At 44.9% G+C, this 19,266-nt stretch overlaps 1 protein-coding gene across 1 annotated transcript in view; it reads right to left on the bottom strand.

The window, feature by feature from the left end:
- The window catches only part of DMBX1 (diencephalon/mesencephalon homeobox 1), a 44,139-nt gene extending 29,079 nt beyond the window's left edge, over nucleotides 1-15,060 (bottom strand). The window contains exon 1 of the mRNA XM_085600170.1: nucleotides 14,741-15,060. The gene's annotated coding sequence lies outside the window, so the exon portion shown is untranslated. The remainder of the gene's footprint in view (nucleotides 1-14,740) is intronic.
- Between the last annotated feature and the right edge of the window lie 4,206 nt (nucleotides 15,061-19,266).

Genomic DNA, 19,266 nt, shown 5'->3' with positions numbered 1-19,266 from the left:
ACAATAGATATTGACATGAAATGTATATTCGTAATTTCATGTTTGGGTTGCAACAAACTTTGTTTTACACCACTGTAAAATGGCGCTTAGATTTTGAAAACATATTCTTTCCTCAGTCCCTTTTCTATTTTTATTGAATGCGCATATGTAAGGAGGATATGTCTGTATTGCAAGCTATACCGTGAACAAGCTTTATTGCGAAACGCGTTGGTTAAGGCTACGATTTTGCCTGGATTAAAATTTTGATTACAGCATTCCTGGGAGTCCTGGATTTCTTTTCGTGACCCTCGAAAAGTAGCGTTTTGGATATATATATATATATATACACACATATAAGTGTGTGTGTGTGCACGTGATTCCTTCTTTGGAGCGATCTATGCATTGACAGTAATACCTCTGCCTTGCGACTACATTTAAGTATGTTTATTGTTAGTGATTATTGTGCTGATATCTAATGTTGACACAGTTATTTGTGCCTTGCAAATACATTTATCATCTCTGAACAAACGTGTGAAATGTGAGTGCAACTGTGGCAGGCCAGCCCCTCTACATATATCACGTATACCTTATAGGAGGGTTAATTAGCACATATTTTGTGTATGGACACTTAAATATTGACAGTGTTCTACTGCAAAAAAACTTCTATCAACGTCTATATAGGTGACAATGAATTGTATGAGCAATGAAAGCACCCTTTCACATCTATATAAATCATCTCCAGTGAAATCTAGAAGTTGATAGTGGTACTACAGCCTTATAACATCCTTTAACAATGATCAGGATGAGCTTTCCTTCTGAGCAAAACAGCCTCACTCGACTATCCCCTCGCCTCATTCCCCACACCGTCTTAACCCAGAGCACACTCGTGATTACGGTATGTGCGGAACATGGGCACGGCCATCAACCACACTCTCTGCCCAGGTTCCCTGAACCCAGTGCTACTCCCACTTCTGAGCCCCTCGCTTAACACTTCTTGCCCGGTGTTTCTTGAACCTTTCTCCTTTTTACATGACTCACATAGGTGTGTTTGGTAACTGAAGTATAAAAGGAATTACAAACATTTGGAAAGTTGGTTGTGAATAGGGTGAAATATTCCTATATTTTCCATTTTAACAGTGAACATCTGTTTGCTGAAAATATTCTGGTTCCCTTTGGTACTTAGGATGTGCTAAATACCAAAATATCTTTTCACAAGGAGGTTCATTAACCGGGAGAGCTAGTGATTGAACCACATAGTGGAGGAAGAGCCGTAGATCTCATTGAATCGAGATTCCGAGTTCAGATTCAATTTTTATTCCTTGAGCTGGCTCACAACCCCGATCTAATAGATAGTGCCAAATGTTTCTAGTTTGATTTCCTCTAAAACAGTTAAACAGCTGTATAACAAACCTCCTCCAAACAGTAAGTTACACCAAGCGCTAACTTCTGGCCTAAGTTTGGATCAACTCTTTCCAGTAGTTTTAGAGGTTTGATATTATAGTTTCTATACAAAATAGAAATGTTGGTTCTCCTTTTATAACTAGTTCTCCTTTTGAAATATCCTGCATAAAAAATGTGTTGGCCAACAATAGGTGTATGTAAAACGTTTTTAAAAGTTGTGTGCAGATTCAAACTGGATTAAAGTGTTTTGCAGTAGAGGGTTTTCAATGTCAAAAACAAAAGAGTCTGTATTAAGAATAATATCAGTAAATATCTCAAAATGCATTAAAAAAAATCTATTAAAAACTGTAAGGGCATGATATTTATGATCGAAACCTCTGAAGTGCTTCAGTTATTTTGAGAAAACATGATCCAACCCAAATGCACTGCTCAAGACCTCACCTATGATGTCAGAAATAATATCACCTTTGAAATTGCGGGGGGATTCTCATATGATATTTTAAATCACCCATGTCAATGTCAGCGGCAGCATTACTTTAAAAGTAGCTGCAAGGCTGAAGTACTATTGTCAGCAATTGTGTCTTTCAAAAGAACATATAGAGAGGAAATGCTGCTGTTATGTGAAAGCTTATGGGATAGGTCATGGCACCATTTTGGAATTAATGGTGTCATTTTGTGTAATCTGTGTTTGTAGATAACATTAGTTATATGTTATTTATAATTCCTTTTACAAGCAATCCATATCTTCCTGCCCATTAATTGTAGTCAGTCCACTGCAGTACCACTTTTAACACATAGATGTCCTCACAATAGATACCAGAAAAAGTTATTCTGTATTTCCACAAACAGCAAGCGGACGTGGGAAATGCAGTATTCTACTGCTTTTCAGAAAACTTGTTTTTCTCTATGGAGAAGGGCAGGCCCTCAGTAGATCGTAGGTCCCTGTTGATGCTAGTTTTTATATTTTTATTTTTCTCTGAAGGAGAGGTCATGAACTTTTGTTCCCAGTCCCATGAGGTGGATGGCAGGAAAAGCTATCAGCTGCTGTAAGCCTTCTCTAACTATAGTTTGTGTTGATGGAGAAAGACACAGCAAATTGACAGGAATCCTGGAGCCTCCAAAACAAACCAAGAGCATGGACTAGATGATAGCTCTCCCAGCTTTTCTGTACCATAAATCTGACTATGTTATATAAATAGACCAACATGTGCTTTTCTTTTCCTAGCAAGTCTTCTGGCCTTTGCTTGATACTCAACCTATGAAGGGTGTAATGGGAAAAAGTCTGTTATCCAAACAGGTTCGATTTTCAAAATTTCACTTTACAGTTGCAAAATCCAGGTATCATTAAATATTTTAACTTTTCTTTTTTCCTGAAAAGTACTGCATGGATTTACACGAAACTCACAATCTAATCTGGAACAAACACTATCTCCTTGTCCAGGCATGGTGTGAATCCTTTCAGCAGCTTTTGCTGCGTGCTTGAACAAAACATTCTATCAATGTTTGAATGGTAAATACAACTTTTGGAAACCACCCCCTTATAATCATCTCATTTCTTCCAGAATCAACAGTGAGTGCCTGTATATTTCTTCTGGAAATTTTCAAACAGTTTTGTCCAAGTGTGCCAAAGTTTTTATTGGTGTAAAAATGTGCTCTTTCAATGTTGATGTGATGGCCTAGAAATCCTAATACTAGAGCATGCATCGAAATTATGTGAAAAGAAAATGTGATAAATGCTCTAAAATATTTTTTTATGTCTGGCCTCATGTTTTCTAAAAGAATCTTTAAAAAATATATGGATATACATATACATGCATGACTTTTAGGCCACTGTTCTCTTCAAGTGTCAGTCACATTGTGCTATCATAGGCACAGAATACCGCATGGGGCAGTGGGTCAGCCCACTTCATCAGTTGGCTCTCTTGCACTGTGATGCATTTGCCTTATCTTATGTGCACAGCTGTCTTAAAAGGAGTGCACTTCGGAGACAGGGAAGTGTCCCTCGGCTGCTGGGCTGCTCCCTAGTTTTCCTGCATTTTTTATATTTACCCATGTTCTCATTTTTACATATCACATAGTATGCAACGAATAAATGTCCAGAAATTATGTTCTTGCCAAGGCCAGACCTATTGGCTTTGTCAGTGCTTGTTTAAAGCAGCTAGTCTCCGTACCCTCCTCCTGGTGACATTTCGTGGGCTCTCCTTTGCCTGATGGATGGGGGTTCAGAGAAGGCATACAGTGTTGATCACTCAGACAGAAGCAGCTATGCTAAACATTTACCTTTCTGCCTATGTAAGTGGCTGCATTGGGCCCACAATGCTCCCCTCCCACCCACCCCTTTCCTGTTATCTCTGGGCCTGAGGGCAGGCAGAGGCGGAGATGTATGAGGGCTGTTTGTGTAAAATATGCATCCCTATCCCCATTGGGCCCAGCATTTAATGGAGGAGCAAATAGGTTTCGACTTCAGAGCCCTTCATTCATCACTGGTGGAGGCGCGAGCTCCCCTCTTCCTCCAGGAAGGGAGCAGGTGCACCCGGAAGACGTTCGCTTGTCCCATCCAAGGCACAGCTTCCTCACAGAGTCATTGGCAGAAATCATTACTGATTTTTCAGATCTGTGTATTTCGTAATCACGGTACTCTCTCAAATATTTCGAATTGTGTTTTTTTGTAAGAAACTGTTAGGTTAATTATCTCACTTCTCCTTTTAACATAACAGGAAACTGAGCTCAAAACGTGCACATATTAAAGGGGGAAAAGGTGTTAAAGAAAAACACATGGTACATCTTCCTAAATATGAAAAACAGATGTAAATGTCCAGTTCTTACACATATGATACAGTGCCCCGACTGTATGTGGTAAGATAAGTGCAAGCCACTAGGAGGTAATGAGACAAAATCAGAGGAAAATAGAGGCTGAAATAGGGATACGCAGAAAGATAAATGTTATTTGTTGTTGAATGCTTAGTCTAGGATAGGAATTTCTATGTTTTAGAAATATGTTAAGGATAGCAAACAACACATATGTACCTATCAATGTAATGGACTGGACTTGTTGCGTATTGTGTACATAATGTATATATACATGTTTTTCAGTATTAAATTGTAATAAATACGGCCGGGGTTAACAACCCCTAATCCAAAACCCCTTGTGATAAGCGAGTTGACGCCTTAAGGGCAGATGGGAGGCGGCCAAACTTTGGCACCGGGAAAGGGGCCATCACTTAGGGGTGTAAGTCATAGGAAGAGGGAGGGCTCTAGGCCGTACCGGGCCATATGGCAGCAAGCACTGTGACACCATGACTCGAATGTACGAAGGTATTACAATGGAACAGATTTTTGTAATTATCCAATGACAATTGAAGAATTACATTACAACTGGCCAGCATTGAGGCAAATATGTACAGCTTGTATGACGGGCTCCCGTATTTCACATGATTCTTAGAAACTGTCCCCGCCCACTTCCTGAACTCTAACGTTTTGCAGATAAGCTCACAAACATAACATACTGTGCCTCAGATCACACATTCTGCTCTAGTGGGAAAAAAGAGCAAATCTCCAGATGAGAGCCCCAGGCCCCCATAGACTGTACATTTCCCTGCCTCCTGACATGCTGATGACTCTGCCTCCGGGTCTGTGTCTGCACTCCGAATATATTTAATACCCTGAATATGTCTCGTTAGAAACCGGGTCGAGATCGGGGTTTTGCACTTACAATTCTACAAACAACGTATCATTCCGTGAAATTGTGTTGGTCCCGTTGGCCTAGTGCTATAACATCATTATAGTGCCGCAGAGTGTGCAGAAACAATATTTTAACTCGCAATGACACTGTCATGTGGTTCCATGCCAACAGAGGCCACTGAGATAGACTTAGAAATATATTGGTTTATCAGAAGAATAGGTCCGAGCTGCGTAAATGCTGGGACTTGTAGAAAGGATGGAAAACATGGAAAATATAATTTGTTACACAAATAAAAGTGAACATCCGATGAAACTCAGGGACATAACGTGGTCTTGTGACTGGATCACAGAACTCCAAAAATCAAGTTTAAACTTTGTCTTCGGCATGGGATGAAAACTGTCGTATTTGTGAATCAATACTAAATGTCTTTGTTTCCAAAATTAGAATTGTGTGTGATTCAAAGAACCTCACAGCTGTTCTGTGTGCTAACCAGGCCTGTCACAAATGTGTTTGCACCTTCCTCGCCCTTCTCCCCGTCACATCCTGTTTTCAGTATTCTGTCCTCAGCCTGAGCCCCTGTGCTATACTCTTATGCACACAACCCCTCGATCCCGGTGCTTCTGCTACAATGAGGTCATGTTCCCTATAAAGTGTGCTTTTCTTTGGAATGCCTCATTTCGAAACTTAAAAATATGAAAGGGGAGAATCCTGGAAATTCTGTGTGGCTTAAAACACGACCATTGACGTTTTTTTCATGGTACTTAATGATTTTTTTAACAATACTTACATGTGTGTACAAGGTTGAAGCATACTGCATACTAAAGGAGGGGCTTATTGTAAAAAAACTACCAATACGTTAGGTAGATATTGAAGGACAGCCCAATACTGAAGCAACATGCTTAGTCCAGAGCAGGGTAGAACACTCTTTCTCCAAAGAGCAGCGACAAACGTCTACAAGACCCTTTATTCAGTGGTCAAAGCTCTCTCGTGGTCCGGTGCCATTCCAGGTAACTTACAGGCAGTACTGGTTTGAACCCTGCATTATGACAAATGTGTGCATTAGAAGGAGTAACTCATGAGGATGTTGTCATTCCGCTTAGTTATGGATTGTCAACAATGCAAACCCCATTCTTTGTTTTACATATAGTATACAATAAATGACAAGTAACTTAGATATTAAAGACTGAATGTGCCATCTCAAATGTTGCCGATATTAATAAATGTTTTACCATGAGGCTCCCATGAGTGATCATGAGTGTGAGAAAAAGCCTGCACAATTAATTACTCTATGTTATGGTCCTAAAATACTTGGGAGCCAGCACTACCTCTATAAAAACCTGTCTCTAATTTCCTCTTTGCAGGGAACGTGTGTATTCTCTAAATGCCTCTAATAATCAAATGACGTAATTTCTCAACTGTAATAACCTTTTCAGTTGAGTTCTGATGTAAGAATAACTGCTGCCAGAGCCATCAGCCAAGGTCAATGTCAGGTCACAGAGCATAATTAGGGCTGCTGCATAAACAAGGAAACAGGAACTGGCTTTTCCTTCTCCGGGTATGTTTTTCTAAAACAAACAGTGATGAGCAGTAAGGTGATATGCATGGAACTATGTCTACTTTTTACACAGAGTAAAAATAGAACCTCTCATTATTTCCCTACACATTCTGAGCCACGGTATAATTTTGATCCCGCTTACATTACACTGAAATCTGTTTTTTAATAATCTACTAAGTGCTTTTTGATGTGTTTAATGTTGCACTAATTCCGCTATTATTGTAGTTGTGTGCAATAATTCTATCCCTTTCATATAGAAAGCAAGTCACCAAAGATTTAAGTGGTTTGTAAGAAGTTGTGACCATATGTTATAAGGAACAAAATACCCCATTGTGTACATTATACGGAAATTGCAAGTAACCTCGGAGTTCCATGACCTTATAACTGAACTCTGATTTGACATAATTGTTCTATATGGTCACAGAATTCCTCAGGTTTTTGCAATATCTTAATAATGCACAGCAGGGGACACTTTTTACCATATAGTACAATTGAGCCGTTGAGAGTACACACGAGCTATCTTTTATGTTACAAATAAATGTAGCACAATTAAAGTACCTTTTTTAAAAACAAAAAGTGCATAATTAGAGTTTAAAATTTGAATCTTTTTTAACTTTTGTTGCATTTTCATGCCCCATTCTGCACACACTAACACGTTAATAGCATCAAACGTAATGACTATCTGAGTCCAAAAAGATCTGTAATTCAGGGGAAAGATATTCTTCTTAATGAATTTTGGGGTATGACGTATTCTAAAAGTACACATATGCATATGTAAAATAAGAAGAAAGTGTCATAGTGACAAATTATAGTGTGTAGTGGAAGTGAGGCCATCAGTAATGGGATGATTTCCATGCATTCGCTGAAGATAAGTGTTAAGACACAGACCAACACATGATCATTGCAAACTGACTGGAGCTAGGTGTTGTTATGCTCACTATACAGACAGACACGTGTTCGCCAGGTATAATCACTTAAGACTTGCGACAGCCCATACAATGTTCATGCAATGGAGGTTTGAACGTATACTAATGCAAAAAATGATTGGCATAAGTCAACGTATCCTAGAGCGTGGTTAGATACACCATCATTGTGCGCATGATATAGAATCACTAGTGCACATTATGTGCTTTTGTATATGTTTATAAGATTCATAGTTGTTATTCCTGCTATGAAATATGATTAAAGCCGCAGAACACAAGCATGAAGTCCACCAGTGCCAGACAGGTCATTCGGAACACCTCGGCGGGAAGCGTGGCCTAGCAGCTAGAGCTGCGAACTTTGGTGCCTCGGACCCAGGTTTGAATCCCAGTCCTGGTGCTTGACTCCCCATTGTGTAATCCTGGGCAAATCACTTAATCTATTAAACAACATGAGGTGTATGAATTGTATTAATGTGATCTACATTTAATGTACACAATCCTGTAGATCGTCTCCCATTCCTCCAGGTAATGTGCAGTGCTTTGTCGCTTAGCTAGGTACATGCTATATAAATACCAACCCATAATATACCGGTAAACAGCCGGGAAGGCTAAAAGACAGTGGGCTTCTTGGATGGTGGGGTGGGCAGAAAGTTCCTTTCCTAGTTCAGCCTCAGGGGGGCAGCACTTCATTTTCTTTTAGGTATACACATGATTTGTTACAACAGGAAAATATTGCCCGTGGGCACTAAGGATGGTGCTAAAGCGCATACATAATGTCCTCTGCAGACCTGACTATAAATCCTTGCTTTTAATTGGCTGTCCCTATTTTTTTATTTTTAAGTCCTGCACCCCATGACTCATCTCTCCTGGGTAGGGCCGAATTTGCTATCTCACATGGGTGCATTTCACTCTGACATTATTTAAAGCATATTGAATGCCTACTGCTGGCCCCTAGGCCAAACTCAAATTCTCTCCTGCACCATAGAGTCACTGTCCATCCCTCCAAGTGCACCATGTATAGGTAAAAGCTATCTGGGCCCAAAGGATGGAGGTGCAGTGCGCGGCAGGTCACAGAGTGCTTGTTTTACCCTCATGTGATGGTTTAAAAGGACCAGAGAAACTTGCCAGGCTCTGACGAACTTGGATGGGTCTTCCCCTCATGTTCTGGGTTATGTCTCTGTCACTATCTCTGTCTCTCTCACTATCCTGAAATGAAGAGTCGCACTGGTCTACAAGGCAATCAGGCAGTGCCCGGTGGGCTGGTTTGAAAGGTCAGTGTGTGGGCCAGTTATTTGGCAATTTGTGGGCCTGTTTTATTGTCTTGTGATCCGGTTTTACCTGTTGACGCCTCTGATATTACCCTGGAACTTTGCCTGCAGTGAGCGTAAATACATTTGTGCCCACACACCTTACAAAACTCCTAAGCAGTGTGTTTTTCAGCCACCTGATTTGCTAATGGGGGGGGCACCTTTATTCTGGTGCCTGGGCCTATTATCTGTCCCACCCCGATCCTGCCTCATTGTATAACTCTCCTGTTGTCCCTCTGTCTGTTTCTTTTGCCACCCTTCATGGAGAATTGTTCCCTTCTCTTTTTTTCTGACCTCTCTCTTTGCACAATTTGGAGATTCTTTCTTTTTTCTTTTCTTCTATCTTACATCAGTTTGGGTGTTTGTTTTATTTTCTGTTAAATCTTTTTTTCCCTTTTCTCTACTCATTTCCTCTATTCCGCGCTCTCTTTCTCTCTCGTTCAATTTTCCCTCCACCCTTTCTGCATTGAATCCTTTTCTTACTCTTACTCCCAATCTGTCTCTGTATGTATTGTCTGACCTCTCTCTATTTGTGTCCCCTTCCCCCAATCCCCTCTCCTCCCATCTCTCATGCTCCATGTGCTGTTCTCTCTTTCCCGGCTTTTCTTTTTTGTTGTTGCAGTTTTATATAGCACGAACATGACCCGAAGGTATTTACATGAGCATGTATTCATTTTAAGGCTTTACATGAGCACCAGTTACATTACAGAAAGACACACTCATTTTTTGCAGGGAGATGAAGCAATTTGCTCAGAATCACAGAGCTTGAACGGACGCCGAGAGCACTCTTCCGAAGTGGGTAGCTTTGGCCCCAACCCGTATCCTTTCCCTATGTTTGTTTGTTTTGTTTTGTTTCTGCTTAATGCCCCATATGCAAGTCTTACTGGTTGTCGCTTTAGCCTCTCTCTGGCTAGTGGTTACTTCCTGCCCCCTTTGCCTCTCTCTTTACACCCAGTGGTTCACCGCATACTGGTTAGCGTAACATTGCCTAGCATTTCTGTTTGTGCTGATGAGTAGTAAAGCAAGACACGTACCCCGGCGCTGTGCCTGCACACATGTTGGGTGTTCCGCTAAAATTACGCTTCCTCTTCCACCTGTCCCCCAACTCCCGCCATCTCCGACTCACGCGTGACGCGTACCATCCGCCGCACCCCTCAGTTTCTCCTGGGCCAGCACGGCTTGGAACTTCTATCACTCACACGCACCGCACTAGCACGCACGCACCGGGCACACACGCAGCCTCTTTGCCAGTGCGCAGCCCTGGGCCATCTCCCGCCGGGTCTGTTTGTTATTAAAACATCATTATGGAGATGCGCGGATCCGCGCGCAGCCGGTGATCCCTATAAATTACGGACGCCTCTGTTCAAGATTGCGCCCCCGGGGCCCGAACACGAGGTCCCGCTCTTTCAGGGGCTCGAATATTAAGTAAGTAGGATGTTCAGGGGCGCTGGCGCATCTGACACCCCAGGGAAACACAGATAAAACACATGCACGCTTCAGACGGCGAAGATCTGGCGAGGTCAGAGAGGTAGGCTGGGAGGGGTGTGCATACAGTATTTCACTCTTAGGGGCCTAGAATGTATTTAATGAACATTCGGCGCTGGTTCGTTTCAATATTTTGATTTCATAGAAACAACTCAAACACGGGTGGATTAACAGCGCCAGTTGTAGAGGCTGCGTGTAACCTACAAGTTGTATATCCTGTACGAGTAGCCTCCGCTTTTCATCCGCCAGTGGTTGATAAACACGCGCACCATTTGAGGTGGGTTAAAATAGCACTTAATATTTCAGCGTCATTTCCTTACACTTGAATGTTCCCGCTCGTTACCAGTGCCGTAGCCTTCTTACAGTAAACTTTCGCTAAACAATGCCGTTTGCAGGGTATGGGTGTACGTTTTCCACACTCCATAAATGGAACAAATTCCAATTTCCCAAACTGCCTGCAAAAAAATATTTCTTTCGCTGTTTTCTCAAATTCTAGTGCCGCGAAACTTCGCTGCGTAAATAAAATGTTAGATGCCCTACTCCTGAACAGCCTTCCCCACCCCACCTCCACTCCCCCTTCGGCTTGTGGGATTTCGGGTGTGTGGATCACAGACCTCGATCCAGTTGGTCTTTTGGGATGAGAGGACTTCAGGCTTCATGAGTGAAACAGACATAAAAAATCGAACACAGAAAGTGTTCTAAACAACGAGTTAAGGTTCCTGCTAGACTGACATGGGGGAAACATAATCTTTGATGGCTTCTGAATGCTCCTGGACATGTGCGCTGGAAGTAGGAGTACTGGGGGTGCCTCAGCCCCCCCTCCCCCTCCAAAAAAAAAGTAACCGGGCTGATGTTCAGGAAGTGAATGACCCATAAAGATGCCTTGACATTTTATTTTTATCTTGTCTTATATGCAATGCTTTCAAACACAAGGGTCAAATGTCAGGCCCTGTTTTCTGGCAATTCGCTGCTTATTCTTTTAACATGTCGATTGGTGTCCGCTTTTCTTTGACTGCAAAGTGAGAGGACGTTGTAAAGTTAACTCTGCAGCGATCTTTCTTTGGCATGGGGAGTGCAAACAGAAAGAACTTAACAGAAACATTTAAATACCTGAAAATGAACTATGCAAATATTATAAAATATATCAGGCGCAAGGTAAGTAGAAAGGAAGAATCAAAATGAATCAGGCTGCTTTATTTGGTGATGCACAAATCATCAATATTTTCGGAATCCAATGTTCCACACACTATTGTGTGGGCTACATAGTGTTATCAGTAAAACTGTAGGCCTGAGCAAATGTAGTGGCCATTTCAATGATAAATGCGATGTCTGTGAATGAGGGTGCTGCTGCGCCAGGCTTTAGTCACCTGTTTGGGACAGTGAGCTCCAAAATGCACCACCAGACACACACTGCACCCTCAACGCTCCACCGCTGAGCTGGTGTGTCATGTTTGCACCACCGGACACACACTACACCCTCAACGCTCCACCGCTGAGCTGGCGTGGCATGTTTGCACCACCAGACACACAGGAACCCACCCTCGCCACTCCACCACTGAGTTGGCGTGGCATGTTTGCACCACCAGACACACACTACACCCTCAACGCTACACCGCTGAGTTGGCGTGGCATAATTGCACCACCAGACACACGCTACACCCTCAACGCTCCACCGCTGAGTTGGCGTGGCATGTTTGCACCACCGGACATACGCTACACCTTCACTGCTCCACCGCTGAGCTGGCGTGGCATGTTGGCACCACCGGACACACACTACACCCTCGCCACTCACTCCACCGCTGAATTGGCGTGGCATGTTTGCACCACCGGACAAACGCTACACCCTCAACGCTCCACCGCTGAGTTGGCGTGGCATGTTTGCACCACCGGACACACGCTACACCTTCACTGCTCCACCGCTGAGCTGGCGTGGCATGTTTGCACCACCGGACACACAGGACTGCACCCTCGCCACTACACCTCTGAGTTGGTGTGGCATGTGTGTACCACCGGACACACACTACACCCTCACCATTCCACCGCTGAGTTGGGTGACATGTTTGCACCACCGGACACACACTACACCCTCGCCACTCCACCGCTGAGTTGGGTGACATGTTTGCACCACCGGACACACACTACACCCTCGCCACTCCACCGCTGAGTTGGGTGACATGTTTGCACCACCGGACACACACTACACCCTCGCCACTCCACCGCTGAGTTGGCGTGGCATGTTTGCACCACCGGACACACACTACACCTTCGCCACTCCACCGCTGAGTTGGGTGACATGTTTGCACCACCGGACACACACTACACCCTCGCCACTCCACCGCTGAGTTGGGTGACATGTTTGCACCACCGGACACACACTACACCCTCGCCACTCCACCGCTGAGTTGGCGTGGCATGTTTGCACCACCGGACACACACTACACCTTCGCCACTACACCTCTGAGTTGGTGTGGCATGTGTGTACCACCGGACACACACTACACCCTCACCATTCCACCGCTGAGTTGGGTGACATGTTTGCACCACCGGACACACACTACACCCTCACCATTCCACCGCTGAGTTGGGTGACATGTTTGCACCACCGAACACACACCACACCCTCGCCACTCCCCCGCTGAGTTGGCTTGGCATGTTTGCACCACCGGACACACACTACACCTTCGCCACTCCCCCGCTGAGTTGGCGTGGCATAATTGCTCTACTCGTGCAACGCTTGGATTTATCACAATCCCCGTGACGTCTGTGATGCACCATTGGTGGCAGCAGCCCCGCTCTGAAGCTGTCTCAGCACCACTGCTCCGGGCACCGAGTGCACTTTAACGTTGTATTCTAACCTGGTAGTTTATTAGTTACAATGTAAAATCTCTCCTTGTCGCACTAGTGACTGTAATAGTGACAATCACAGAACTAGCAAGCCCAATTATAATATTAGCAGAACCACTAGCACCTTTGGAATGAATTGGAAACCCAATAGCAACAGTGATCATTGTAACAGTGACACCAAAATGTGTCGCCAACATCTGCCAACCATCAGTAACATCGCTCGTGATTTCAATCGATAAAAGTACAACGACCAGAACACCAATTGTGGCTGCAATGTCACTAGTAGCTGTGATACCGACATTACAACTCACTGGCAATATTAATGATTAAACTGATAGTGAAACCAGTGGGAAATGTGATAGCAATTGCGAACATAGAATAATAGTCTTAGCTACAGTCACAGTAATACCAATAGTAACCCACAATACTAATTATAAATTGTGATACCAATAGTAAACACAATTGTAAGAGTTATAGTAGCAGTAGTACCGACAGTAATCGAGTCTCAATACCAAGAGTAAAGGTAACAACAACAGTAGTAAAGTATTAGTAACAGTAAGAGTCACAATAGTAGTGCTAATAATGCCAATAGTAAGGACAATGCTATAGTGTCCGTGATACCAGTAGTAAAGGAATGCACGTAGTAACTGCTGTCACACTCACACCCTCTACCAGCCCGTCTGTAGTACAGCGCTGCGTGATTCCAAGCTAGGTTTGCACTGTACGAGCACTACACGTTCAGGGCTCCACCCACAGGGGACTGTAGGCGCTTTGATAGCGCCCAGAAAAGACTTGACTGAAACAGTAGAGGTTCTGCTCCCCGTACCGCTTCTGCTCGCCCAGGGCTGTTCTGCCTATAACACGTGATGTGCGCTCTGACCTTTGGTGAATGTATTTGTGACCCTACGTGAGGACCGAGGAGGGCATTGGAGGCTGCGCGGGGTCAGTTGCGCAGTGCATCCCGGGCAGTAGGCAAAGGTGGGTGCCGGTGCCTCCGCTGCTGCCAATAACTTGGTATGTTTGTAGAAATGCCATTTCCTAAGCATCTTTGGTAAGAAGTTCGCGAGAGACGTGAAACGCCCACCAGAAAACTTCCATGTGTGACTCGTGCACATGTCAGCGATGTGCAAAAGGCAAATAATTCACAGTTTAATCCACAAATAACAACACAGGGCTTTGTTTTGGCTTTTATTTCACGCTTAACCATCTGACCTGCCGTGCTCTGAACTTTCTTTGCTACGAAGTTTAAAACTCTGCAAAATACTTCCTAAAAACAGAGAAGTTAATGTCACACGCGTCAATTGTTTCTTTAAAAAATGTTCTTGCATCATTTTATGTTACTCTTGCCACGTGCTCCATGACAAAAAATATTATTCCTCTAAGAACCCTCCGCGATCACCCCTCCTCGCTCCCTGGCTGCTGGTCTCATAACTTGGGAGGAAGGGGCGCGCCTGCAGAAGTTGCTCTGTACCTGGTTATCCTCGGTAATAAAACTCTGCGCACTTGAGGCGCGTTCCACTATAAGGAAAGAGGGGGGATGGGAAGACACAGTCTGCACCCCTACCTTGTGACCGTGAGCTGGCGGGGTCCCCTCTGAGCGGCAGCCGGTCTGTCCTCGAGTCTCGCCGGCACTAGGCTGGGGACGGCTGTCTCAGCCCGCTGGACTCCCCCCGCTGCACTTCAGCTCCGCGGCTCCCACAGATGTGGCCACACACCGCTCTCCTCTCTGTCTCTCCGGCGCCCTCCGTCACTCCATCCTCCTCTAGAGCGCTCTCCGGGCCACAGAAGCTGTCATCTGCTGGAGGCCGGGCTCCGGACAAGGATTTTTAAAAGAGCTTCTCGGGAGCCTGGAGCAGCCCTGCTGCCTCCCCACTGGTCCGTCAGTCTGCCAATCACAGGGGGCGGGTCCCAGGGCATGCGCCTTCCCACGCGTGGTCTCAGGCGTTTACTCGAGGCCAGCCAGGTGTGAAGTCTAATTAACTGACTGTAAGGTAATGGCAGCCACTCCTTGGATGCATGGAAGGGGCAGGGTGGCATCCTGTTTACTGATTGGTGTTTTGTGCCAGGATGCATCTGTCCTCCTCACGCACCATTATCCATCACCTGGAAGTGGGGAGACTATTACTTTCGGTTCATGACAGAGTGGAGCGATCTAGGCAGGCACATTCACACATGTTTAAATACCTCCAGTGAAAGCTCTGCTTTATGAATCGCATGTCAATTGGGTAATAATTGTATGAAAACATGTTCTAAGTAAAGTGCTTTGGGTGGAAGCGCTCTAGTTATACATTATTGTGTTACTTGTCTCTTAATAGTACACTTCCGCCACTGGTATGGTTCCATGTATAATGACATATGTTGAGAGTGTGAAAGGGTGCCCACTCAGACGATAATCATTTTTGTGTACTTTAATAATATCTTGTTTATAGATAGCGCTTTACACTTCGTTTCTGCGGTCTTAATTGCTGCATTTATAACGTGCAATTACTTGATAGGTATATATAGTGCATTTCCGTTATTCGTATGTTCTCGAATATTATATTGTAAAAGAAGATGTTTCCCTTCCTAATATGACAGTAATCTCGTCTGTGAATAATAATTGTAGTAATTTGCTTATTTCTGCGCTTCTGACATATTTTCATTGTATTTAATTGTACTATATTGTTACTTATAGAACATTCACCATGCTGCTTGCATGGCTTAGCCACTATGTTCCGCTATATTATATTCCCTATGTTATTAAACCCTTTAAAAGTGTTTGTTCACCTCAGAGGTTTTCAAGGCGCTAGAGTGTGTAAGGCGGATACTCGAATGATCCCACTGGTTCATATAAAAGCGATGGACATCTCCCATCGTGTGCGTCGGGCTCCTTTGGGATGAGTGCGCGTGGGTCTGGCAGTGGCCGGGGTGTTGGGAGTTCTTGCAGGCCGCGCACGCGCATGCGTCATGAGGGCGGCTGCAGGAGACGCAGGCACCGGACCGCACGAGCTGCCCAGCAGCAGTGACCTGTGACCCGCTGCTCTTCTCCCTGTCCCTCCTTCACTTGGGCGGAGGGTCATATGGGGAAAGGCATGTGTGCCTTTCAGTTTCAAACATCGGTCAACTTTAAAATCGCACATTAGTATAAGGTTTAATGTAAAGGGTCGCAACAGTGCCCCAGCTGCGTTCAACTCCCTGATTGTGAGTTATTCCGGGACAAATACACACTCACGCTTATCTTCGAGGAAAATGTGCATATTTATTATTGATTTGTTCATTCGTCCACCCAGCGTTCTCTGTGGTACGCATCCACCCACCCCCCCCCAGAGGACGCCGTCTGCCCTACACTCATCTATACATGGCGCGAGCAGTGGTGCCTATGGAGTCCATAGGCTCCCTCTTCTCCGAGCCCAAAGAGTTGCAGAGTCCCGATGTCTTTCCGGTAGGGCGGCGGACAGACGTGGCTCTGAGACTGTCTCTCACACCTCAGAAGACGACGGGCGCCCTCTGGCGACCCCGGGACTGGGCCTCCTGGAATGGGGGGGGAGGGGGGTAGCAGCACCCTCATGTGCAGTGCCCTGTTCTCCGGGGGGCACCAGGCGGGCTTCAGCCGCGCCTGCCGCTGTGGTCTCTCCAGTTCACCACCTGCAGATGGTCACCACAGGCTGCTATATGGGCACCCCGCTCCATTACCAGCTGCTTGTGGAGGGTGGTTAAATTAACATCTCACTAATCCTGTGAAAACCGTCTCTTTTTTAGGGGCACGTCTGGTAAAATATGTATAAACCCTCCACCCCGAAGCAGAATCCCTTGGGAAAATAATGTCACCATATTAAGCAAACACCAGGAAACCTATTGTTTCCGGAGTTTAGACGTCCGGTTAGCACCCAGGTCATCAATACGCATTTAATCGACATCAGAAGGATAAAAGGCTGAGTCAGCCCCGTGGAGAATGAATCCTATACTCTCTCCCACAGAGTTACTGAGCTTATAGAAACGCATTGTACATGGTCAGCTGGACTTCCCAGCAGGCACGGGTGAATTTTACACAGCAGCAGAAGCGCCCTCCCTCACGTCCAGCGCTGCCCCTTCAGAATGTGGCTCCTCAGACAAGCAGCGCAGCACCGTCCTCCCTGACACCCAGCGCTGCTCCTTCAGTTTTTGACACCTCAGACGAGCTGCAAAGCAGCACCACTGTTTCAATGCCGTAGGCTAAAACAACTCCAGGCTGCGTGAGACCCCAGATGGGCAGCACGGAAGCCAATGGCATAGTTAGGGTCCCGTGAACCCCGAAGCAAGCATGGGAAATGGACCCCACTTGGTAGTAAAACAGAGATACCTTTGGGAAGTGGAGGGCCACTTGCTCACTCGTGACCTGGTGCCACTGCACCTGCTGCACCACTGACAGCAGCAGCACTACCCGCTCTGGCTCCTAGCATGCCCCCTCCTGCCCGTGGGACCCAGCCCGGCTGCGGCGCTGGCAGCTCCGGCCCAGTCAAGCGGCGGCTCTGTTTACTCTACAGCTTTGCAGCGCTGCACAGAAAGAGCAGCGCGAAGCGCCGCGCACAGAAGCCTAGGCGCTGCCTTTTGAGTCGCTCGCAGCTCTAGAGGATTTGGGACGGGTTGGTGGGGTGGGGGCGACAAGACGCCATCCCAGGCTTCAAAACAGCCCTTCTTCAAATGACTGCGGCTAAGAGGATTAGACCAATAATGCCCTTCTCTCCTTCCACGTTTTTCTTCTTTTTTTTCAAGAAAAGATTTCTTCTCCCGGAGCAAAACCGTTTAGGCAGGAATTAAGGTTAAAAAAGGGAGGGGTTAGAGGGCGGGAAGGGCTTTTCATTTTAGACAGGGCAAGAATTCGGGATTACGAACCGGTTGTACGGACCCGCAAAGGACTATTCTAATGGCGAAGATGTTTTCCAGTGAAAGCCGAAATAAGAAAAATATATTTAAATATATTCAAAAGAGGAAACGCAATGAATTAAGACGAAGTGAGAGAGGAAAAAGCGCGAAAATTGCACCTTAACTGACCCTAGGGAATACGCATATGTCTTGCGTTATTTCAGAACTTGACATTTTTATTTAAAAAAAAGACACACTCCAGTTACAAGATAAGACGCCAATTGGGCTATTTTTGCCTTGCATTTGTGTATTCTAAATTAAATTCTTTGCGAATTTCTTTACACACTTAAACATAGCTCTGTCTTCTTAGGCGCTATAACTCCCACTTTGGTATGACATACTATAATGTCTTCGCTTTTTGGTGAGACACTATAGCAACCATGCTTTTTGGATAAACTAATATGGCAACGTTTTTTTGTAAGACGCAATACCGTCCATCCTTTTATGACCTGCGTTTGCTCTTACGCAGTGGCGATCACGCGTTTTTGTGAGATGTGATTGTGTAAAAGGTTATTTTGGGACACATTGCAGTGAACACGCTTTTCAGACGCTAGTGTCAACGCGCTTTTTGAACTATAGTTCTCACGTACTTATGTTAGATGTTATTGTGATCACGACGTATTATGCGACTCTGTGCTATCAACACTTTTGAGTGAGGCTCTGTATTGACCTCGCGCTCATTGTAGTGAGCACGTCTTTTTATGAGACTCTAAACTGTCAGCACTTTTTTGGGAGGCGCTATAGATTTACGCACTTCTGTGATATGCTATAGGAATCACGGCTTCCTATAAGAGTCTCTATGCTGTCAACACTTTTTGTTAGACACTGTAGTGGCCACGCGCTTCTACCAGACGGCAAAGTGACCACACCTTTATAAGTGGATACAGTCAAAAGTTATTTTTGTCTGGGCTATAGTGTCAGGGCTTTTTTCAGACTTTGGAGAGCTTTCTGTGAAACGTTAAGAGCGACAAGATTTTGTGTGTCACTACATTGGTAACTAATTTGTGATACGCTATAGCGTGACTGGGATATTTTTTAATGAGGCGCTATTTTGTCCAAGTCGGTGATGCAGACCGGATTCACTTTAAAAGAAACATCGCAGAAATGCGCTCCTCGGTCTATACATAACCAGACTATCCTGTTGGCCCCATTTTATGTGTGAGTAGCGTCTCTGGTGCTTAGACTCTAATTGCAAAGTAGGGGTTTGAG

Source organism: Triturus cristatus, chromosome 4_2, assembly GCF_964204655.1.
Source record: "Triturus cristatus chromosome 4_2, aTriCri1.1, whole genome shotgun sequence".
Lineage (NCBI taxonomy): Eukaryota > Metazoa > Chordata > Amphibia > Caudata > Salamandridae > Triturus > Triturus cristatus.
The sequence above is the reverse complement of the archived record's forward strand: the minus strand, read 5'-3'. Positions and strand labels throughout refer to the sequence as shown.